The following is a 24884-nucleotide window of genomic DNA, read 5'->3' as shown; positions in this document are numbered from 1 at the left end:
TGATGCCGTCCCCTTTGTTGGGGAAATATTCTAGTGTTGGGCAGTTAAAAAACAGTGCCAGAATATTTCTGCTTTGTACATTTTTAAAAATCTTAAACTTTTGTAAAAAAGCATTTTTTTGTTTTTTTTTCCCCCTTTTCTTTTTTAAAAATTTTTAAGTAGGTTCCATGCCCAAGATGGGGCTTGAACTCACAACCCCCCAGACTGAGTCGCATGTTCTACTGATAGAGCCAGTCTGGTGCCCCTGTGTATTGATTATTCATCCCTCTGAACTGGTTTGAGAGGAGCCTTCTAATGTCAACAAACTGCGGTACAGTTACATTACTTCTCATCTGCTTTCTTTTTATTATCGCATTTTCTGCTAATCTTAGACACTTGTGTTAGAATCTATAGCTTACAGAACTTTCCCCTGCTTGCCTCAGTTTGGAACCAAAACCTCTTGTACTCGTGCCTTCAGCTTTGAGGGTGAGGCTTTCGGGAGCCAATGGGATGCCTAGATCAGAAGATGTGTCCTCTCAAGCCCACCTGGCTGGGACTTGCTACCATGGTACCCTACAACGTGTTGATAGTCTTTAATTGGAGAGCACACATAGTCAGGGTTCCCTTTACCTGGTAGGAATGTGGAGACAGCTCTGTTCTCTTAATTCAGCTTGATCACCTTAACATCAATTTTGCGTGTACCTATACGGTTGCACTTTTGTTGAGGCAACTTTGATAAAGACACGTATATAGTTTTAGAGCAAGTACCCCTGGCAGCTCCTGGCAGCGCTGAGACATAATTGCGCCCAAAAGGCCTGTGTTGCCCGAGGGCACAGACTGTCACAGCTTCCCTGGCGGGCTGCGGATTTTATCTGTCAAGTGGCAAGGTCTTTATGAAGCTAGACAGTGGGTTCCATTATTAATGTTCCTTAGTCTTTTCCTCTAATTCAGGTAATTTAAAAATAGAAATAGGAGAGCTGTTTGGATTTGGTTGCTGATGACTGTCGGTTTTTTCTTTTTTTGTTTTTCATTATAAATGTTAAACTCCCCTCCTAAGGGTTTTGAAAACGCGGCTTTGGAGGCTTGGCTAGGACCTCTAGGGACACATGGTGCCAGGGATGAGGATGTTTGCCTTCCACGGAGGCTCTCCGCTGCGCTTGGGGGCAGCATGCTTGTAGGACAGGAGCTCTGCTCTGCTCCGCGCCAACCACCTGTCGCAGGGAAAAAAAAAAAAAAAAAAAAAAAAAGAAAATCCAGTTGTGTGGACAGGGAGGTGGATGAGCCTGATGTTTCATAGCTTCCCACCTCCCTCGTGTTGTGTAGACGTGGGATTTTCACGCGCCTTGAGGAAACCGAGGAGCCTGTCCAGGGTGTCGGTACTGGGGGTGGGAGGACAAAGGCCAGAGGCTGGGCCGGAGCGGCTGGGGGCCCGGGGCGACTTGGAGGTGGCCTCACTGCCCCTTGCAGCCCTGCCTCTCTCCCAGCAGACCCGAGAGCCGGGGGGCGTTGATGGGCCGTGGAGGGACGTGCTGGCCACGCAGCTGATGCTTGGGAGCCTCGCTCCCTGCCTGCCCCTCCTGCCTGCCCCTCCTGCCTGGCCCTCCTGCCTGGCCCTCCTGCCTGGCCCTCCTGCCTGGCCCCCCGGCCTGCCCCTCCTGCCTGGCCCTCCTGCCTGCCCCTCCGGCCTGGCCCCCCTGCCTGGCCCCTCCGCCCTGGCCCTCCTGCCTGGCCCCCCTGCCTGCCCCTCACGGCCTCCGCGTGCTTCTTCCTCAGCCCCTTGAGGAAGTGAGTCGTCAGCGAAGCCGAATGACTTACCAGAGTGGCAGCATCGGGGCCACACCTGCATCCTTTGTGTCCTGCCGTGTCCTGTCCTGTCCTGCCGACCCTCCGGGTGGCTGTGCGTACTTTATGGGGCTACCGGGGGCAGGGTTCTTGGAGCTTTGGGGGCTCCCTGGGTGCATCTGGTTGTGTTGCTTTACCTACAGGTAAGGCTGTCGGCCTGTCCCCACACTCCCTGTGGTCAGTGGCAGGTGTCCCTGCGCGGGTCCTTCTGCACTTCGGTATTTTAGTGTACAGTAGAGATGAGGCCTTTTTATTTTATTTTTTTATTTTTTAATTTATTTTTTATTGGTGTTCAATTTGCCAACATATATAATAACCCCCAGTGCTCATCCCGTCAAGTGCCCCCCTCAGTGCCCGTCACCTCCCCCCGCCCTCCTCCCCTTCCCCCACCCGTAGTTCGTTTCCCAGAGTCAGGAGTCTCTCATGTTCTGTCTCCCTTTCTGATATTTCCCATTTTTTTTCCTCTCCTTTAGATGAGGCCTTTTTAAAGGGAAGGGTGCACCCTCAAGATTTGTCTATCGCCCTCCTGCAAACTCCTCATCTCTCCATCCATCTACGTTCTAATGTCCGTTGTGTTGGGGTCTTTTGATCCTCAGTTGTCAGGGGCACCGGTTACCTCCTGTTGCACGGGGCTTCCTGTTGTGCAGTGATAGCCCATAAGCAAACACCTAAGTGCACCGGGAAAGTTTCACGGGAAAGAATACGGTCTTTTGTGGCCACCACCGTGATCCTTTAACATACATGCTCAACTATCTGATGTGCTGTGTGGCCTGACTTCTAAATCAAGGAACGAGAACATTAGTTACGGCGTGATTTGCTGCTAAAAGGTGACCTCTATCCCTGCTCCACAGGCTGATGGTCTGGTTGGGGTTTACCCCTCGGCGCGGTCAACAGGTCAACATGCACTGCACATGCTCGTCAGAATCTCGACAGACACGAAGCCTTTCCGCGGCCTCTGAATTGTCTTCGACCTCTGAAGTCGAAGGTCAGCTCTCACGTCCCTTCCCCTTTAGTAGGAAGGAAGGGAAGGGCTCTCCTGTGTGTTCATGTGGGCAAACTTCAAGCTACATAACCTGAGACGGTGAATTAAGTTTGTGTGAGTTACTCGGCGCTCAGCCACACGTTGCAGGAAGTTGTTTGGAGAAATGTGGGTTGATCATTACCAAATACATTTTTACTTCTGACTGGCTGCATTTTTGAAGCTTCCTTGTAAGTTCTCCCATTTTCTAAATTTGGAAAAATCTGCGTATTTGAGCCTTGAAAAAGACAGTCTCTTAGCAACATGTAAGGACAAAGAGGATCAAATTAAGTTAATAAGTATGCTATGATTTGTGTATGTGCTGTTTTGAAAACCACCACAAAGGGAGACATTTTTTAAGCCATTTTATGATATTTGATAAATTTTAAAGTAACAGAAACAGAAGTGGTGTGTTTTTAACTCCTCCTTGCCTTTTTTTTTCCCTGTATCTCCTCACACTTTGTTTTTGCCCACTTGGAGAGCATAAGTGGGCATTCATAATTAAGAATGAATCAAAACTGTCTGCGTGGAGGACTTTCTGCTCCATACTTAATTAACTTAGAAAACATTGCCTTGATAAGCAGATCAATTTTAAAGAGAAAATAGAGTTTATTTTCATTTCCGACATCTATAATATTTAATCAACCTTGGAAGCATCTTGTGTCCATTATAAATCCATAGATAAGGAAATGCAGAAGTGGCCTGTTCCCATTTAAGGCTAATTATGTGCTACACAGTGTAGCTCTTTTGCTTGTGGGGAATAGTGGGTTGAAGCAGCAGGGGGAGACTTACAGTGAGGCTATTTGCTAGGCTGGGCAATCCAGCAGGGACCCAGGCTGTTTTGCCACGATCTATTAATGACAGCAAACCACAAGGCCAATCTAGATTTAAGAGGGTTGTGAGGAAATGAATATCTCTTGATCAGAGGATTGGCATGCAGACACAAGGAAGAAAGCATTTTCTGGTGTTCATCTTTGGAAATGATTCTTCACATAGGAGTATTCACTTATGCCTCAGACACTGTTCCACTGATTCTGAGGTATACGTTTCTCATGTTTTAATATCTCTGAAATCAGGATGTCATCTTAACACCACTGGCTAGATAGCACTGATGCATTGTTGTCATCCAGGATCGTGCAGATGTGGACATAGCAACTGTGTTCATATTGTTGGTAATACACAGGTCCAAGTTAATTTCATATGGAAGATACTCAGAAATATTAAATCCTGATTCATGGGGCTCCTGGGTGGCTCAGTGGGTTGTGTCCAACTCTTGGCTTTTGGCTCCAGTCATGATCTCGGGTTATGGGATTGAGCCCTAGGTTGGGCTCTGTGCTCAGTGTGGAGTCTGTTTGGGATTCTTTCCCTCCTTCTTATGCTCCCGTGTGCACTTTCTCTCTCTCTCTCTCTCTCTCTCTCTCTCTCTCTCTCTTTCTCTCAAATAAACAATCGTTAAAAAAAAATCACAATTCAACACTAAAATAAGTATTGCACATAAAAAGTCATAAAAACACAGGAACACGATGTAAATTTAGTATTAGTGAAGCAAATTTTTATTGGAGGAATAAGCATGGTTAGTTACCATTGTTTTGCAAATAACCAAGAGTTTTGGGGGACTTGAGACAGAAGAGAAGTAGCTGAAGCTGTGTTACAGAGTTACAGCAAAAGTATTGCCTTCTAGGTGATAAATTAGGCAATTTGAGAATAGGAGAAATCAGTAATCCCATCCTTCAACTAGAGGAAAGGTATTTCAAAGCAATAAGCGCCTGCTGTGTCCAATTCATAAGTTGTACAGGACTGTTGTTGAGGCGTAGGACACCAATTAATCAAACTTTCTGCCAACCTAGAACTGTAGCTGCTTATTTTCTGGTGACTTGTGATTTGGGGGAAAATTGAGTTTAGACAGGTAGGAAGTGATGATAGAACTCAAGCATTCTTGAAAAGGCTCTGAGATTTTTCTGGGATGTTAAAAGTGCTGAAGAGATCAAGCATGGGCTATGAAAAACAGTTATTGCTGTGATATTTCCCACAATTGCCAATGGCTGGAAGTTGCGACTATAACTTAATCATAAGCTGTGAAACAATTCCCAAGGAAGAGTTCTCTAGAGACATTAGAACCTTCTTTTGTGACACCTGGTAAGAACGAAAAGTACCAGCCTTAAATCAGGCATATTGAATGTCTGGCTGCCGAAAGGATGTCTCAGAGACAACAGTAGAGTATCAGATGGAAAAAATATGGACATCAACTGAGTTAAAGTGACCCAAAAAGTCAAAGTTGGCCTGTGAACATGTGTTAGGAATAGCTTAACCAGTATATTTTCTTTTTTTTTTTTTTTAATATAGGTGTATGAGAGAGAGAAGAGAAATATAATTATCTAAAAGCTTTTGCAATAATTATAGTTCTAAGTGACAAGAAAGCATTCTGTTTTAGTTTACTTGGTGGCATTTTTTTTCTTAGTGTGCAAACAGATGGCACATTGCATCTTAGGCCCCATAGATATGTGCTGGGCACTGCGCCTAAAGTTGCTGCTTTCATGGAGTTTCCAGTTTAGGTGTTCAACATGCATTTCAAAATGCACTCTCTCAGAGTGTATAATAAGAACAGATTAAGCACTTACATCCCTTCTATGAAAAAGTAAGCTCCGAATTCCAAACAGCTAAGTCTTTAAGAAATTGTTAGGTTTATCTTGCCTTTTCATACGTGTAGATCATCTATCCCCGGCTAATCAGTAAGTGCTGAGTATATTGTGTAGTTTCCATGAATAACTATTGAAAGATTTCAAGGTAAGGTGAAGCCTTACCTTGTTGGCTATTTACCTTTCAGGGACTGCTGAAAATTCATCCTCCTTGTTTTTATAACAATACCCGTAGGAGGTAAATGTCCAAGAAACTTGATATTTTTTTTTTAAAGCAAACTTTTATTGATTGATTGATTTTATTCATGAGAGACCGAGAGAGGAGAAGCAGCCTACCCGTGGGGACCCTGATGTGAGACTCGATCCCAGGACCACAACCTGAGCTAAAGGCAGACGCTCAACACTGAGCCACCCAGGAGCCCCGCAAACATTATTTTTAAGAGCAGTTTTCAGTTCACCACAAAACTGAGAGGAAGGTAGAGATTTCCCATGAACTCTCTGCCCCAACCATGCACAGCCTCCCCTATTCTTAACATCTCCCACCAGAGTGGGACATCTGTTATAACTGATGAACTTAACACGGCATTGTCACCGAAAGTCCGTAGTTTGTTGGTATTGTACATTCTGTGAGTTTTGACAAGTGTATCATGTATTCACCATTAAAGTATCCTACAGAATAGTTTCGCTACCCCAAAAACCCTCTGTGTTCCACCAATTCATCCCTCCCCCAACCCGTGGCGACCACTGATCTTACTGTCTTTCTTCATAGTTTTGCCTTTTCTTAATGTCATATAGTTGGACTGACCCAAAGATACTCAGGTCGGCTGCTTTTACTTAATAATAAGTGTTTAAGTTCCTCTATATCGTTTCACAGTTTGAGAGCTCATTTCTTTATAGCACTGAGTAATACTCCATCATTATGTATGTGCCACCATTAACTCCTCACTACACAAGAACATGGTAGTTGCTTCTGTGTTTTGGCACTTACAGATAAATCCACCGCAAGCATCATGTGCAGGTTTCTGGTTGCGCCTAAGTTCTCAACTACACTGGGTACCAAGGATTGTGATTATTGGATCATATGATAAGAGTATGTTTAGTTTTGTAACTAGATACCCAACTAGCTACCAAAGTGGTTGTACCATTTTGCATTTCCACCAGCAATGAGTAGAGTTCCTGTTGCTTTCCAGCCTCACCAGTGTTCGGTGTTGTCAGTGTTCTGGATTTTGGCCATTCCAGTAAGCGCTTACTGGTATCTTCATTGTTTTAATTTCCATTTCCCTGATGACACATGATGGGGAACAGTTTTTCTTATGCTTACTTACCATCTGTTTATCTTCTTTGGTGAGTTGTCTATTGTGGTCTTTGGCCCATTTTTAGAATCAGATTGTTTTTATTATATATATGAAAATAAATATTTAATACTATCTTAGGGAGTTTTAAGTGTTCCTTGTATATTTTGAATGATAGATGTCTCTACAGATACATCTTTTGCAGATATTTTTTCCCATTCTGTGGCTTGTCTTCTCATTGACTTGACCATGTCTTTTGCAGAGCAAAAATTTTAAATTTTAATAAAGTCCAGCTTACCAATTCTTTCATGGATCATGACTTTGTGTTATATCTAAGAAGTCATCACCAAACTCAATGTCATCTACATTTTTTTCCTCTGTTACTTCTAGGAGTTTTATAGTTTTGTATTTTACATTTAGGTCTGTGATCCATTTTGAGTTAATTTTTGTGTAGGATGTAAGCTCTGGCTCTAGATTCATTTTTTGCAGGGAGATGTGAAGTTGTTCTAGCACCATTTGTTGAAAAGACCATTTTTGTTCCATTGTGTCACCTTTGTTCCTTTGTCAAAAATCAGTTGATTATGTCGGTCTACATCTGTCTGCCTATTCTGTTCCATTGATCTACTTTTTGTTCTTTCTCCAATACCACGTTATCTTGACTGTTGTAGCTTTTTAGTAGGTCTTGAAGTTGGATGGTGTCAGTCTTGCAACTTTGTTCTTCTACTTCAATATTATGTTGGCTGCTCTGGGTCTTTTGCATGAACTTTAGAATCAGTTTGGCTGATGCTGATAAAATAACTTGCTAGGATTTGGATTGAGATTGCATTGAATCTATAGATCAAGTCAGGAAGAATTTATATCTTGACAACAATGAGTCTTCAATATTGAGAACATTGTGATCTTGAAATTTTGAAATTCTAGCTCCGGAATGGATGTAGGTTAAGACTGTATATGGCCAGGCATACACCTGTCAGCAGTTGGCACCATCGTTCTAAAGAGGCGTTGCTAGAGCTTCTGGGCAGTTTAGTTTGAAAACCATGGGCATAGGTTAGTCCAAACCCTCTTTCATATCATATTCAACCTCCTGAAATTCTGCATTAGCATTTAAGCATATGGGCTCTGGAATCTTTTTGTGGGTTTCTAATCCTGGCTGTATCCACTTGCATCGCTTGTAAGATTTTAGGTAAGTAATGTTTTAGTTGTGAAGTGGCATTAATTGTGGGAATTAAATGAAATAATAAGTGCCTCAAAAATTGTGAGTCCTGATTCTACTTATATTTCATTCTCTTCTCTCTCTACCCTTCTTTGGATTCCCTCTAGCTTGCCTTTGAAACTGCTTTTCATAACCTCCCTGTTGACTTCCATGTTGCGAAAACAGCAGTCCCTACATGACTGGCTTAACAGTACGTGGCTCAGTGGCTTACTCCCTCCTTGAAACCTTCTGTTCTTGTGTTGGCTTCTCCAGTAATATCCTCCTAATTTTCTTCTCCCTCACTGAGATGTTGCTTCAAAAATTTTCTTTGCTGGCTCTTCCTCTTTTGTTTGATCAACCAGAGCTGGGTTCTAGGTTCTAGTCCTTCTACTCCATTGTCTCTAGATGCCGTTCATATGAATGTTGTGAACGTTGGCTGATGACTGCCAACTCTCTCCAGGCCGGAGCCCCAGATCCTTAAAGAAACAACCTCTTGACAACCACTGGCTTCCTCATGGGTAGAACTCTTGGTTTCAGTGCCTTTGTTCCCTTTTTCCTAAACCCTGTCCCTCCTTCCATTTTATAAATATCAGTAAATGGCACGCCATTTGCCTGGGTAATCAAGTCAAACACTGAGGCATTGCGCTCTGTTCTTTCCCTCACCACTCTCCCCCTACTAGCACATTCTTTTGGCTCTACATCTATAATAAATCCCATCCTCATCCCCTTCTCTCCATCTTCACTGTGCTTGACTTCCTTCTTCTGGACTCCTAATAGAACTTCCTACTTGTTTTCCTGCAACTACTCAAACCACCTTTTCTTCATTCTGTTCTCAGATCATTACAAATGTTAATTAGATTGTGTCATCCCATCAGTGGCTTCCAGGCTTCCTGTATGGAGCCTGACCCGCCTTAGAGGCTGACTGGCTCCAGTCACACTGGTTTCTGAAGGGAGGGAAAATTTCTTCTCTACTGTCAGATCTTCTAGCTAGACTAGAATTGAATTTACACAAGACAGATGAATCTCAGATGGGAGATTAATTTCCTGCTTTCTGGGGAGACAGAGGAGGAAGGCCTGAGTGCCCTACTTGCATAGGTTGTCTCTTAAGTAACTTTTAGTTAAAATAATCAGTATACCGGGCACCTGGGTGGCTCAGTTGGTTAAATGTCTGCTTTTGGCTCAGGTCATGATCCCAGGGTTCTGGGATCGAGTCCCACATGGGGCTTTCCCCCCTGCTTGTGATCTCGTGATCTCTCTCTCTCTCCCCCCCCCAAATAAATAAATAAAATCTTTAAAAAAATGAAATAATATACCAAAGTGACCCATCTTGGGCTTGCTTGCCTTGGGTCCCCACATCTCCTTTCTGTTTCTTGACTACACTAAACCTACTTCCGCTTCGGGATTCTCTGGTATCCCCTCTAGCCTGGAGCACTGTCCTCACCTTTGTGTTAAAAAACAAAATTCAACTGAGTACATTTTGAAGATCTTTTGGGATTTATTCAGTGATTCATGAATTGGCAGCCTCCTACCTGGCAGATAGAAAGGAGCCCCAAAGAGCTGTATAAAATGGAAGACTTTTATGGGTAGAAGGGGGCCAGACAAGGAAGTTACTGTCAAATAGTGAATTGTTGCAGGCAAGGCCACCTTCCTTCACAGAGGTGGCAGGGGTCCTGTCAAGCGGATTACTTCACTTGTGCTGATCAGGTGATTTGAGATTGACTGGTTTAAGATTCCACTCTTCCACTCTTGGGAGAGGTTGTAACTTGGTTTGGTGGCATGCACATAGCACAAGTGACTTTATTTTTAACAATTCCCCACTTTTGATCAGATGCTCAGCTTCACTGAGAGAGGTGATAAAAATTTAAAGCATGGGCACCCCTCCCAGCTGTCATTCTGAAGCTCTCATGGTTTTTGGTGATCCTCTCTGGTATTCACAGGTCATGACTTGAGGTCCACTTTGGCTGTTTTCTTCATTCCTTTTCTGACCTTCCAGTGTTGGGGGACCATATACTTGGTAGTTAGTGGCTGTAAACATGCATTTAAAGCATTTGAGAGAGTACATGTGCAAGAGAGACTACTGTGACTGTTCTAAGCTGGATAATTCCCGTTGTCTGGAGTGCACTTTGGAGTCATGGTTCCCAAGACTCAAGCCAATAAAAATCATAGAAGCCAGAAAAAGATCTTGTTGAAGGAGTCCCCCTCCCCCACTTTTAAAAAAAATATTTACTCGAGAATGTGCGGTAGGGAGGGGCAGAGGGAGAGATAGAATCTCAAGCAGACTCCCCACTGAGTGCAGAGCCCTACTGGAGTCTTGATCCCATGAGATCTTGACCTGAGCCAAAACCACGAGTTGGACACTCAATCAACCAAGACACCAGGCACCCCAGGAGTCGCTTTCTTAAGCCAAGTGGCTTGTTCAGTGACCTTAGGTAAATAGCTGAGTTCCAACTTCTCCAAAAGTGTTAATCCAGGTACAGCAAGCGGTGTTGGCCACAGATATCCTTTGGCTAAAAGATAATCAGGGGCTATCCTTTTGTCAAGAACAACTTTGGCCAAAGAGGGTAAAGATTTTTGTTGAACGGTTACTGCTTTAGCATAGATTCTGCAGTATTTTCAAGAGTTGAGATGTTCCTGATAAAAGCCTCATTTGTACTCCTAACCAGAGAAGTAGGGAATCTACCAAAGGGAGCTGACTTTTGAATCATGAATATCTCCTGGTAATTCCCATTTTAGTCTGTGGCTTGGGACAACTAGAAAGGTAACAGCCACGGAAGCCAGTAAAATCTAGGAATTAGCAGACCACACAGGTAGTTTTATTCTCATTACCCTTGCATTATGTCCCTTTTTTTGTGTGGAATCTTGAGACAAGATTCTCTAGGTTAGGGGTTGGTAACCAGAGACAGGGAAACAGAACCTTAAGTAAGGCTAGGGAGCCTGATACAGTAGAGAGGGGGCTGAGCTTATTCCAGAGAAACTGAGACATTGAAAATCAGGGAGAAGTATGTCATGTGCCAAATCCGATAGAATCACCAGTATCAAGGTCAGGAACTGCTGAAACAGGGTTTGTTGTGGTTTTGACTTGAAGGAGCACATTGACATTTAGAAAGGGGAAGGTCAACCCACCAGTAGATTGGAGGTGAAAGGGACAGGAAGAGCAGACTGACTACCGGGAAGTGACTAGCTGAACCAGAAACAAGGAAGATGGACTCTACAGGGGCGCAGAGGCCTAAGTGGCAGGGGCGCCACTGAACTGGCCTAAGATTGAGAGACTCAGTACCGAGGCTGTATATAAGGACCATGGCTCGATATGGCAACTTCCTCATTTGAAGATTATAAAATCCCAAATACTCTGTGACAACTATTTTGAAAGATTTTTTATGATGAAATATTTGTGATGAGCTTTTGCTTTCCTTAATTTGTCACTAATGGTAAAATGTTTGGGGATGAACATTTAGAAATCTGGTGAATTAATTCTTGTCCCCTCCCCCCCCATTTTATTGACTGTTCTAGTAACATATTTTATTCTTTCATCTATTTTTAGATTTAAACTCAATTAATTAACATATAATATGGTATTATATGGGGCCCATATAATACCCAGTGGGGCCCAAGGGTAGCTCATCCAGTTAAGCATCTATCTTCAGCTCAGTTCACAATCTCAGTCCTGGGATCGAGCCCTGCATTGGGTTCCCTGCTCAGCAGGGAGTCTGCTTCTCCCTCTGCCCTTCCCCCCTGCTCATGTTCTCTCTCTCTTTCTCTTTCAAATATATAAAATCTCAAATAAAAAAATAATGTATTATTAGTTTCAGAGGTAGAGGCCAGTGATTCATCAGTCTTACATAATACCCAGTGCTCATTGTATCACGTGTCCTCCTTAATGTCCATCACCCAGTCACCCTGTCTTGCTGCCCCTACACCTGGTCCAGCAACTCAGTTTCCTATAATTGTCTCTTATGGTTTGTCATGCTCTGATCTCATCTTGTTTCATTTTTTTCCTCTCTTCCCTTATGATCCTTTATTTTGTTTCATAAATTCCACATATGAGTGAGATATGATAATTGTCTTTCTCTGATTGACTTATTTCACTTAGCATAATACTCTCCAGTTCCAACCACATCATTGCAAATGGCAAGATTTCAGGTTTTTTTTATGGCTGAATAATATTCCTGTGTGTGTGTGTGTCTATCTCACATCATCTTTAACCATTCATCTGTCAATGGACATCTGAGTTCTTTCCATAGTTTTTCTATTGTGGACATTGCTGCTATAAACATTGGGGTGCAGGTGCCCCTTCAGATTGCTACATTTGTATCTTTGAGGTAAACACCTGATAGTGCAATTGCTGGGTCATAGGGTAGCTCTATTTTCAACTTTTTCAGGAAATTCCATACTGTTTTACAAACTGGCTGTACTTTCCACCAACAGTATTAGAGGATTCTCGTTTCTCCACATCCTCAACCACCATCTGTCATTTCCTGACTTGTTCATTTTAGCCAATTCTTACTGGTGTGAGGTGGTATCTCGTGGTTTTGATTTGTATTTCCCCAATGCTGGGTGATGCATTTTTTCATGTGTCTTTTGGCCACTTGTATGTCTTTGGAGAAATGTCTGTTCATGTCTTTTGCCCATTCTTGATGGGATTGGGTGTTGAGTATGACAAGTTCTCTTTTTTTAAGATTTTATTTATTCATTAGAGAGACACACAGAGAGGCAGAGACACAGGCAGAGAGAGAAGCAGGCTCCCTGCAGACAGCCCGATGTGGGACTCGATCCTGGGACTCCAGGATCACAATCTAAGCCGAAGGCAGATGCTCAACCACTGAGCCACCCAAGTGTCCTGAGTTTGATAAGTTCTTTATAGATTTTTGGATACTAACCCTTTATCTGATGTGTCACTAGCAAATATCCTCTCCCATTCCGTTGGTTGTCTTTTGGTTTTGTCGAGTGTTTCCTTTGCTGTGCAAAAGCTTTTTTATCTTGATGAAGTCCCAGTAGTTCATTTTTGTCTTTGTTTCCCTTGCCTTTGGAGATGTGTCTAGTAAGAAATTGCTGTGGCCGAGATCATAGAGGTTGTTGACTGTTTTCTTCTCTAGGATTTTGGTGGCTTCCTGTCTTACATTTAGGTCTTTTATCCATTTTAAGTCTATTTTTTTGTGTAAGATGTAAGGGAATGGTCTAGTTTCATTCTTCTGCATCTTGCTGTCCAATTTTCCCAATAGTATTTGTTGAAGAGACTTTTATCCAGTGGATATTCTTTCCCGCTTTGTTGAAGATTAGTTGACCATAGAGTAGAGGATCGATTTCTGGGTTCTCTTTTATGTTCCATTGATGTGTGTGTCTGTTTTTGTGCCAGAGCCATACTGTCTTGATGATTACAGCTTCATAATAGAGTTTGAAGTCTGGAATTGTGATGCCACCAGTTTTGGTTTTCTTTTCCACATTCCTCTGGCTATTCAGAGACTTTTCTGGTTCCATACAAATTTTAGGATTATTTGTTTTGGCTCTGTGAAAAAAGTTGATGTATTTTGATAGGGATTGCCTTAAATGTCTGGATTGCTCTAGGTAGCATGGACATTTTAACAATATTTTTTTTTCCAATCCATGAGTATGGAATATATTTCCATTTCTTTGTGTCTTCCTCAATTTTTCATGAGTGTTCTATAGTTTTCTGAGAACAGATCTTTGCCTCTTTGGTTAGGTTTATTCCTGGGTATCTTACGGGTTTTGGTGCAATGGTAAATGGGAACGACTCCTTAATTTCTCTTTCTTCTGTTTCATTGTTAGTGTATAGAAAGGAAATTGATTTCTGTGCATTGATTTTTATAGCCTGCCTCTTTGCTGAATTCCTTTGCAATTTTGGGGTGGAGTCTCTTGGGTTTTCCACATGCAGTATCATGTCATCTGCAGACTGAGACTTTGACTTTGCTGATTTGGATGCCTTTTATTTCTTTTTGTTGTCTGATTGCTGAGGCTAGACTTCTAGTACTATTTTGAGCAGCAGTGGTGATAGTGCACATCCCTGTTGTGTTTCTGACCTTAGAGGAAAGCTCTCAGTTTTTCCCTTTGAGAATGATATTTGCTGTGGGCTTTTTGTAGATGGCTTTTATATCAAGGTATGTTCCCTCCATCCCTTCCATCTTCACAGTGAAGAGTATTAAGAAAGGAAGTTGTCCTTTGTCAGATGCTTTTTCTGTATCTATTGAGAGGATCATATGTTTCTTATACTTTCTTTTATTAATGTGGTATATATCACATTGATTCGCAGATGTTGAACTACACTTGGAGCCCAGGTATAAATCCCACTTGGTCATGGTGAATAATCCCTTTAATGTACTGTTGGCTTCTATTGGCCAGGATCTTGGTGAGAATTTTGGTATCCATATTCATCAGGAATATTGGTCTGTAATTCTCCTTTTCTGTGGGGTCTTTGTCTGGTTTTGGGATCAAGGTAATGCTGGCCTCATAGAGTTTGGCAGTTTTCCTTCCATTTTTGTTCTGAAACAGCTTCAGAAGAATAGGTATTAATTTCTCTTTAAATGTTTGGTAGACTTCCCCTGGGAAGCCATCTGGCTATGGACTCTTGTTTGTTGAGAGCTTTTTGATTACTGCTTCAATTTCCTTGTTGATTATGGGTCTGTTCAGGTTTTCTATTTCTTTTTATTCCAGGTTTGGTAGTTTATATGTCTCTAAGAATGCATCCATTTCTTCCAGATTGCCCAATTTGTTGGCAAAAAATGGTGCATAACATGTTCTTATAATTAGATTTCTTCCATGTTGGTTGTGATCCCTCCTCTTTCATTCATGATTTTATTTATTTGGGTCCTTTCTCTTTTCTTTTTGATAAGTCTGTCCAGGGGTTTATCGATCTTATTCTTTCAAAGAACCAGTTTTTGTTTCATTGATCTGTTCTTTTTCTTTCTATTTCATTAATTTCTGTTCCAATCTTTGTTAGTTCTCCTCTTCTGCTGGGTTTAGGTTTTTCTTTGCTGTTCTTTCTCCAGCTTCTTTAGGTGTAAGGTTAGATTGTGTATATCTGAGACCTTGTTTCTTGAGAAAGGCCTTGGGACCGCCTTTGATGCATCCCAAAGGTTTTGAACAACTGTGTTTTCATTTTATTTTTTCCACAAATTTTTAAAATTCTGCTTTAATTTCCTGATTCACCTAATCATTCTCTAGTAGGATGCTCTTTAGCCTCTATGCATTTGAGTTCTTTCCAAATTTCCTCTTGTGATTGAGTTCCAGTTTCAAAGCATTTTGGTCTGAAAATACACAAGGAATGATCTCAGTCTTTTGGTACTGCCTGAGACCTGATTTGTGACCCAGTATGTGATTTATTCTGAAGAATGTTTCATGTGCAGTTGAGAAGAATATGGATTCTATTGCTTTAGGATGGAATGCTCTGAATATATCTGTTAAATCCATCTGGCCCAGTGTGTCATTTCAAAAGCTTCATTTCCCTGTTGATCTTCTGCTTAGATGATCTGTCCATTGCAGTGAGAGGGGTGTTAAAGTCCCCAACTATAATTGTATTATTATCTATGTGTTTAAAAATTTTTTTTAAAGATTTTATTTATTTATTCATGAGAGACACAGGCAGAGGGAGAAGCAGGCTCCATGCAGGGAGCCCGACGTGGGACTCGATTCTAGGTCTCCAGGATCATGCCCTGGGCTAAAGGCAGGTGCTAAACCGCTGAGCCACCCAGGGATCCCATGTGTCTCGTTTTAAGTTGTTTGTAACAGTGTGTCACTTTGTGGTCATCTGTTGGTTATGTAGGAATAGGAAACAAATATAGCACCACACTGTTAAGTATTGGCTTCCTTTGGATTTCGCCTTTTTTCCACTGATGTCCTTTTTCTGTTCCAGGATCCAGCCAGAACTTGTGATATCTGAATGCTTTCATTCCTAATGAGTCAACATGAAGTTATACCTGATAGTTCATGATAAGCAGTCAGCTTGTGCAAATCAGATGTCTGTAAGGGAATTCATCTCACTAATTTGGGGGAAGGGGTGTCATCTGAATGTTTGAGTTCAAGATTTATTTATTTATTTATTTATTTATTTATTTATTTATTTATTTTAAGATTTTATTTATTCTTTTGAGATAGAGCATGGGTGGGGGAGCAGAGGGAGAGGAAGAAGCTGGCTCCTACTCAGCAGAGCTTAAACCCAGGACCCCAGGATCATGAGCTGAGACAAAGGCAGACACTTAACTGACTGAGCCACCCAGGTGCCCCCCACCTCCTTCTTTTTAAAGGAGTTCAAGTTTGTCATGTTAACACTGTGTTTGGCTTGAGCCGCTCTAGGGCTCGGTGTTGGTTAGTTTGTCTGTGTTAGGTCCCATCTCTGTCTCAGGAGCCTCCACAGCTGAGATGTCGTGTATGCACAGAGGCTGCAGTAGGATACTGAGAATCTACAAAATGGCCTTAGACCTTGTTTTCCTTTTCCCTCTTCTATCTGCACAAGATGCAGCTGTTGAGAAGGGTGCAGTGATGTGAAGAAATGCCTCCTATCTGGTCTAATTCTTGACCTGTAAATTGTTGATCTGAGGGCTGGCGAGATACTTTAAAATGCTCAAACTGCCATATAATCATGCCTGTGACCCCATACCCGGGGCATTCATGTCACAGATGACAGGGTCTACACTGTTAGGTCAAAGATGTACAAGGGGTTTTGTTGTTGCCACGATTGGAATTGAGGCCTTCTCATTCCTAGTACATTCTCACGGTCAGCAACGTAGTCTTTTCAAACATGGTTTGTTGTCCTGCTCATGTCCCAGATCAGGGGCGGGGCTTAGGTGCTGTTCCCGTGGAATTTACCCAAGAAATGCCCAAGTTGTGCCCTGCCAATCCTCCATGCCCCACTGTGAGGCTCTGGGGAGCCTTTCCACAACAGGGATCAGAGCGCCACCTTATTGGAAGCTTCACAAGCATCTAGCACCCCCATGTTGAGTCAGGGTAAAGGCTGCTACTTCCAGTTCAAAAGTTGGGACAAGCCTAGGTGGGTGTGACTGTGGAAGAGCCCTCAAGTGGATCCATTTACCCAGCCTCGTGGAACCAGAGGTATTGAGATGGGGACAGCATTGGTTCAGTTGGGAGGCATGAGGTCCTGCTTCATAGGACTCATTGATCCCATGACTGGTAATGGTGGCCCGGCTTGTCATGTGTTTGGAGGGAACACAATAGCAGGGTCTCCTCCTCCTTGGCTTGTCTGGGAGGGGAGTTGGAAGTAGGCAGAGGTGAGCCTGATGGATGAAGAGACGTGATAGTAGAAGTTCCTTTTCTTTTGTGCTACCAGGCTGAGGGCTAAGGGTTGGATGTTAAAAACAGTTCCCAACTTCAAGGTGGGTAAGTTTTAGTGAGGTCACTCATAGAAATAAATATAATAGAGATTTTTTTTTGAGATTTTTATTTATTTATTCATGACAGAGAGAGAGGCAGAGACACAGGCAGAGGGAGAAGCAGGCTCCATGCAGGGAGTCTGATGTGGGTCTTGATCCTGGGACTCCAGGATCACGCCCTGGGCAAAAGGCAGGCCCCAACACTGAGCTACCCAGGGATCCCCCAATACAGAGATTTTTTGATGAGGGATTAAGTGAAGAATCCCACAGAGGAGACATTCAGGCTGTTTCAGAGGGTAAATAGGTATTTGCCAAGCAGATGGAGCTGGAGAGTGTCAGGGTAGGGGTGGAGGGTGGGCATGCCAAGCTGTAGAAGTCCCATGTGCAAAGGCCCTGAGGTGTGACACTGCACAGGGGGGTGGGAGGGTTGGGATGTGTGAGGAAGAGTTCAGGAAATTGTCCAGGGTTTCTGAAGAACTTTTTGTAAAAGTTTAAGCTATCTGTACACCCAACATGGGGCTTGAACTCACAACCCTGAGATCAAGAGCTGCGTGCAGTACTGAGCCAGCCGAGTGCCCCTATTTCTGAAGAACTTTTAAATAGAAGTGACACCAAACTTGTATTTCTAAAGTCAGACTTTTTTCCTATTATAAAAATAACTCGAGCCAGAAAAAAACCGTAAAGAAGAATTATTTGCTTTCAGTTTGGGTTTGCTTGTCCTCTTGGCTCCGATACTACCCTGCAGTGCCTTGGGGCCAGGCATTGGTTGCCTCACCCAGCTCTGGCACCTGTTCTGCCTCTCACCACACAAGACTGGCAGTGCGCTGTTAATTAATCTAGATGGAAAGCCCTCCTAAAGTGGCAAGAACCAGGACTGTCCGATTTACTCCAAATTATAGCAGGGCACCCGGCACCTAGTAGGTCTGAAATGAAATGTAGAGTTTTAAGATGCAGAGATAACTGCTGTAGACAGCTTCCCTCATTGTGTATATTGAGCATTTTCTAGTATTTGATCCATTTTGTTTCTTTTTGAGAAATGTTATTGGTCAGATACTTGTCTCATAGGATGTCATGTTTGCATTTTTAGAACTGTAACTGTGGTCATCTAGAACCGTGCTATCAAATACAGTGGCTACTAGCCACAGGTAGCTATTTATACTTAAATGTAAATTAACTAAAATTAAAATGTCATGTGATTTTGCTCACATCCGGAATTTAAGAAACAAAACTAACTGGCAAAGAGAAGACGAAAAGAGACAAGCCAAGAAACAAACTTGTAACTGTTGAGAATAAACTGATGATTACCAGAGTGGGGAGGTGGGTGGGAGATGGATGAGCTATGTGATGAGAAGTAAGGAGGGCACGTGTTGTGATGAGCACTGGGTGTTGTGTGGAATTGTTGAATCACTGTAATGTAAGCCTGAAACTAATATTACACTCTGTGTTAACTGGAATTTATTTTTTTAAAGATTTTATTTATTCATGAGAGACTGTCAGAGACCTAGGCAGAGAGAGAAGCAGGCTCCATGCAGGGAACCCAACGTGGGACTCGATCCCAGGATCACACCCTGGGCCAAAAGAAGATGCTCAATTGCTGAGCCACCCAGGCGTCCCTAAGTTAACTGGAATTTAAGTAAAAACTTAAAAAAGTAACACATGAAATAAAATGTCAGTACCCCAGGCTCACTAGCTATATTTCGGCTCATACCCAAATACGACTAGTGGCTGGCTATTGCATTGGACAGTGCAAGTCCAGAATATTTCCGTCACCTCCAGTTTCTTTTGGGCAGAGCTGTGCTGGAGGGTGGATTGGCTGGGAGAGAAACTGGAGGCAGGTAGACCAGTTAGGTGGTCTTCACATTTTGCCAGGCAAGAGATGAACAGCTTGAACCAGGTGGTGACAGCGTCCAAGGAGAAGGGAGGACTGAATCAGAGAACTGTGGAGGAGATAGAATGACCTTGGTTCAGGGTAAGGTGAGAGGGCGGGAAGAGGACACCTTGATGATCAGAGTTCCACTAGAGCAGCAGATGGAGCCGGTAGGAAGGAGGTAGGTGTCTACATACGTAGGGAGGGACTTCATGTAAGGGATTGGCTTATGCACCTGAGGGCTGGCGAGGCAAGCTAGGGTCCCGGTAGGTGCCATCCTGCCTCCTCTTTCCCCCCACTTCTCCTCTCTCCTCTTCACCCTGCACTCCCCTGCCCCCCAATGTCTTCTCTCCTTCCCTCTTGCTCCTCCTCTCCTCTTTCCCTCCTTCCCTCTCCTAACTTTCTGCCCTCCTACCTTTCCTCTTTTTCCTCTCTATGCCTTTCACTGATTAAGTCAGCTCCCTCAGGATAACCTCCTTTAAAGTCAGCTGATGAGGGACTTTAATTACTTCTGCAAAATCCCTTCACAGCAGCAGTAAACTAGCATTGGAGGGGCACCTGGGTAGCTCAGTTGGTTTGAATGCCTGACTCTTGATTTCTGCTCAGGAAATGATCTCAGGATCCTGTGATCAAGCCCTGCCCCGCCCCCAGGCTCCATGCTTGAGATTCTCTCTCTGCCCCCTCTCCCCACTCATGGACTCATGTGCACTCTCTTTATCAAATCTTAAAAAAAAAAATTAGCATTGGAATCGTTTGGGGGGAGGGTATATATGTCCTAGAAGCTGTGTGCCCCCTCAATCCTCCAGCCCTCAGGAGAGACTCTGCCTTGTAGCCCACCTGACCCAGGAACATACTAGAAAGGAAATTCTGGGGAATATGGTTTACCCAGTTTCCCAACCCAGGCAACTGGGTGAAGCCTTGTGTTAGATTAACTAAGATCAGGATTGTAAGGGGAAGATTGAGGTGGAGAATAGCTGATGAATTCAGCTGTGGCCTGCTGGGGTTGTGAAATGCTTGTGGATCATCTGTTCTCATAAATCTGGGTCCAGGAATTTAAGAGCGCTCTGGGCTGGAGACGCAGATGGTGGAGCCTCAACCAGGCATGGTAGTTAGAACCGAGGGACTGCACTACCCGGGTGGGGACAGCAGGAAGAGTGCCTGGAACAGGGAATGTTTGCACCCAGAGGGGCGGGGGGGTGGGGAGTGGAGCCAAGACAGAGGCTGAGCTGGAAACGGTCCAGGGTGAAGCTGAGTAAGGACGAGTGAAAGGGCCTAGTGGGCAGAAGCCTGCAGAGTGGTGCAGTGTTCCCTTCCGTCCCCTGGTGGAGATCCCATGAGGCTGACTTTACAGCTGATCCAGGATCTGAGGAGGAGGAGAAAGAGGAGGAGGACCTGGCAGCAAGGGAACTGGGAGTGCTAATGTCAGAGGGTGCCCCCTGGAGTGCACCAAGCCTGCCTTTTCTGTGCTGCTTCCAGGTGAGAGATTGCAAACTCACATGCCCACCGGGCTCTGGCAGAGAGGAGAAGCCCCTAATCCAAACGTGGGCCTCAGGAGGCTTCACAGAAAAAAGAACACAAGTCGAGATCTCCCAGATGGTAGGAATTAGCCAAATGAAAAAGTGGACCTGATACCCTGCCTCCCCAGTCTTCCTGGTCATACCTGATGTTTACAAATTCTTTAAAAAACAAACAAACACCTTAGTGTTTTACAGCTAGTCTGCTCCCTACTGGATGTCTCTTTTGTACTTAATCTTTTGTACTTAATCTAAATTCTATCAGATATGTGTGTATCTGTGTATAATTTCGTATGTGTAAAATTGTTCCATTTTAACCTCTTTTTCCTCTCCTTTTATCAATGAGGATGCTTAAGTAAGATTGATTTTATTCTCTAAGGGTCTTTTCACATAAGCTTTGCATATTAAAGACCTGCAGTAAAAAAAAGCTTTACAGACCCCTACGCAGACGTGGACATCAGGCCTCTAGTGCAGATGCTCTCCACCCTGGCTGCCCTTTGAGGTGTTGCTCAGAAATTTGTCCTCACTGTCCTTTGAGGTGTTGCTCAGAAATTTGCAAGATGGGATCACACCCGCCAGGGAGTCTAATCTAATCTATCTGCAAAGAAGCCTGGCCATCAATACCATTTTTAAGGACCACAGAATATGGTAGGGTGCAACCAGGATTGAACCCCCAATTTAATCATAGCATTTATATGTTTTTTTTTTTATTTTTATTTATTTATGATAGTCACAGAGAGAGAGAGAGAGGCAGAGACACAGGCAGAGGGAGAAGCAGGCTCCATGCACCGGGAGCCAGATGTGGGATTCGATCCCGGGTCTCCAGGATCGCGCCCTGGGCCAAAGGCAGGCGCCAAACCGCTGCGCCACCCAGGGATCCCCATTTATATGTATTTTATGTAGAAGGCGAGAAGACCCTTCACAGCCTACTGAGGAAGATAGGGCAGGACACAGTGAAAGAAGTACTTCCTAGGTAGTGAGACACTAGTCCATTTTCCTTCCCTGCCCCGCCAGGAGGGCAAGAGGTTAGTACAAGTGAACTAGATCAAACCTATATATTGTGGTCTGACTTGTGTACTAAAGGTCTGCGTCCATCAGAGCAGAACCAACTTGCCGTCGCAGGTGACGGGAATCAGAAAATAGTCTTATCACAGATACCTTTAAAGTGATGGTTTCCAGTTTTTTATTTTATTCTAAGCAGCAGGAACATTATTTCAAAACAAGTCTTTCTTGAAACTCCACCCTCTGCCCTCCAGCCACCACCCTTCCCTGAGACCCTTAGGAACACGAAGCTTCCTTAAAACCTAGTTTAAAAACCAAAGCATCAAATGTTACAGCTACTTCTGTCTTGAGTACAAGCTAAACTAAGCAAAAATAGCATCAAATTGAAACCAGCTGTTCCATAACGAGCATCTAACCGTGGTCTATTATTTCCTTTCGAGGTTTCCCCTGTGCTAGAGCCCTGAGTAGAGTATCTTTCCATCTCAACAGTGTGTGACACCCTGATGGGCTAGAGGAGGGGAGGAAGAGCATTTTTCTCCTTTCAGCATAGTGTTTTAAAAAAGGAAATAGCTACTGGGAAGTAAATAAAATTTAGTTTTTGATCTTGAAAATGAATCCATCAGACATACTCCTTCCTTCCTCACCTTTTGAAATGTCTGAGCTAGTGTCCCTGCAAAGACAAAATAATAAACATGTCGTCTTAACCAGGAACTTAATGCCTAATAGACCATTAACCATTTCTGTGTGTTCGGTGTGTTCTGTGCAGTTTCACCCTACAGGGATGTGGGTGTGAATCATTCCTTCCGCTTTGGTGGCTGTAACAGGTACAGGAGCAGATAGAGGGTTTTAAGGTCATGGGTCTGGGACTGGACCTCTGCTGGGTCGCTTATTAGCAATGTAACCTTGAGCAAATTCTTAATAAAGACACTTGCTTCGTCTCAAAATGGAAATAATCATATATATCTCATGGGTGATTGGGAAAGATGAGGGGGACAGTCCATGTAGACATTAGCAAAACGCCTGGTGCATGGGAAGCTCAACTGATAGTAGTTACTGTTACTCTACAGTACCTGGGAACAAAATGCTTTCTGTCCTAGGAGCTTAAATTTAGGGGAGCTGAGCAGCTGGAAATTATTCATTCATGCAGACTTTATTGATAGCCTGCTCTAGTGCAAGTTCTTGTCGAGGAACTGGAAATGCGAGAGACGGAATGATAGCATTGCCAAAGAAGCCTTCGTTCTACCGGAATGGATGCCCAGGGAGAGTGAAAGAGGGTGGGGTGCGTTAGCATGGGGGAGGGAGCTTGTGAACCGAGCCCCTCAACAGGGTGTTGGGAAAGAGGCAGGAAAGACATTTCAGACTGTCAGGTGTGTCCAAGGCTAACAAGTGGTCAGAGTTCATGAAAGGAAAAATCTAAGAACACATTGGTAGTGTGAGGGATGAGGTTGGCGAAGCAGCTTGGGCAGTCGTAGAAGCTGAGCTGAGAACTCTGCTGACAGCGTTGGCTGCCCCAGAGGTGAGGGGGGCAGCCTAGTCCCCACTGCATGAGGATGTGCTGATAGGACTTCCAGTCTGTGTTCCATCCAGGAAGCCCGCTTCATCTGCGGACACAACAGCCATAAGAACAGCCCATAATAGCAGGCTGCTCACACAGTGTGTTAAGTCCGGGGAGGAAGACACTGCCAAGATTTAAAAAGACTTGGCCAAGAATACGCCTCCAGAATGATTCTCTCAGACTGAGCATAAACTAGATTTCTAATCAGAGCAAAATATATACGTAGTTGAGGTCAGGGAACACCATTCGCCTGTTTCTAAGAGACTGCAAGAAATAAGCTGGGCAACAGCATGTTTGGAGGAGCAAAAAGAATTGAAACTTTTCCTCAGGACAGGCATGAGGGTTGACTCAAGCTTGTCCAGATCCTATGCTGAAGGCAGCTGTAGCATGTGCTAAAGAAATGGTAGGTGACGGTTGCATCATGGGACTTGATGACTGTAGGCAACTGGGGACTAGTCCTGAAACTTACACAACAGAGCATCCGATTCTGATCAGGGTTTTCTATATTATTCCTGTCAAGCGGCAACCCCCCACCCCCACCCCACACACGCACAAACCCTGTGAACCCTCAATGACCGTGAACTCTGATTTGAAGGCAATCTTGTTTCACCCTTGGATAGCTGGCTTCTGTTCTTGGAACTAGCTCTACCTTGTGAAGACCTACAGGTGAAGTGCTACATGCACCTGTCTCATCAGATAGCATATTGTTCCAAGACAGCTGTCTTGCCTACTCACGTTGTCTTTTTCCTGAGTTAATTCTCCTGGAACGTAGTTTTAGGTCATTTTACCCTCTTGATCACTTAACACTGTATATTTTTTTGTACTCCTTTCATTGTTTTAGTTCAGGCTGCTGTAACAAAAACACCATAAAGTGGATGGCTTAAAGAACAAAAATGTATTTATCATAGTTCAGGAGGCCATGAAGTCCAAGATCAAGGCTCAAGCAGTTTGAGTGTTGTTGAAGTCCCACTTCCTGGTTCATAGAGGACTCTTTTCCTTCTCTCCCTGCAAGAAGGAAGGGATGTCTTTTATAAAGGCACTAAACCCATTCATGAGGCTTGAACTTCATGACCTAATCACTGCTCAAGGGCCCTGCCACCAAAATACCGTCACACTGAGGGGTTAGGATTTCAATGTATGAATTTTGAGGGGACACAACCTACTCCTTAACAGCGGCAGAAAGCACTGAATGCATCATTCACCAAGTGGCCCTGTTTGCCTTGAGTAGAGCAAGATTGTGGATCAGCACCTTCGTCTTTCTAAATTGTGCCTCGGTCAGTGGAGCCCAAGGTGGAAGCATATTAAGGTTGCTTATTTGCTAAAACCTGCAGAGGTGGTTCTGTTTTTGTTGTTGTTGTTTGATTAAGTAGCATCTTCTAAGTTTCTACTCTCCTACTCTCCTACTCTCCTACTCTTTGCTTTTAACAACCCAAGTTCAGACCTTTTTTTATTCCCTGTGTTATTTCTCCAGCTTGTAAAGGTCACTGATTCCTGATTCAGGGAGATAGGAAATCTAACCCTCACCTCTACTTTTTCCCAATGTGATAAACTAGCCTGTGTGTTGCCGTTCAAGTCAGAGATCATGTCTGTCCGGCTCAGCGAAGAGGTCTCAGGCAGGACATGAGTCAGCCCTTGCCCCATCCCAAGGT

The 24884-nt window shown here is 43.6% G+C and overlaps 1 protein-coding gene and 1 long non-coding RNA gene across 4 annotated transcripts in view; both read left to right on the top strand.

Annotated features, from left to right (window-relative positions):
* The window catches only part of PPM1H (protein phosphatase, Mg2+/Mn2+ dependent 1H), a 259566-nt gene that overhangs the window by 31296 nt on the left and 203386 nt on the right, over positions 1-24884 (top strand). The window lies entirely within an intron of this gene.
* LOC144323320 (uncharacterized) lies at positions 10768-21361 on the top strand. The gene is made up of 3 exons (XR_013388734.1): positions 10768-10999; positions 15824-15932; positions 18767-21361. It is a non-coding gene; the product is annotated as an uncharacterized LOC144323320 (long non-coding RNA).

The sequence above is a fragment of the Canis aureus genome, chromosome 11, assembly GCF_053574225.1.
Source record: "Canis aureus isolate CA01 chromosome 11, VMU_Caureus_v.1.0, whole genome shotgun sequence".
In the NCBI taxonomy this organism is placed as follows: domain Eukaryota; kingdom Metazoa; phylum Chordata; class Mammalia; order Carnivora; family Canidae; genus Canis; species Canis aureus.
The sequence above is the reverse complement of the archived record's forward strand: the minus strand, read 5'-3'. Positions and strand labels throughout refer to the sequence as shown.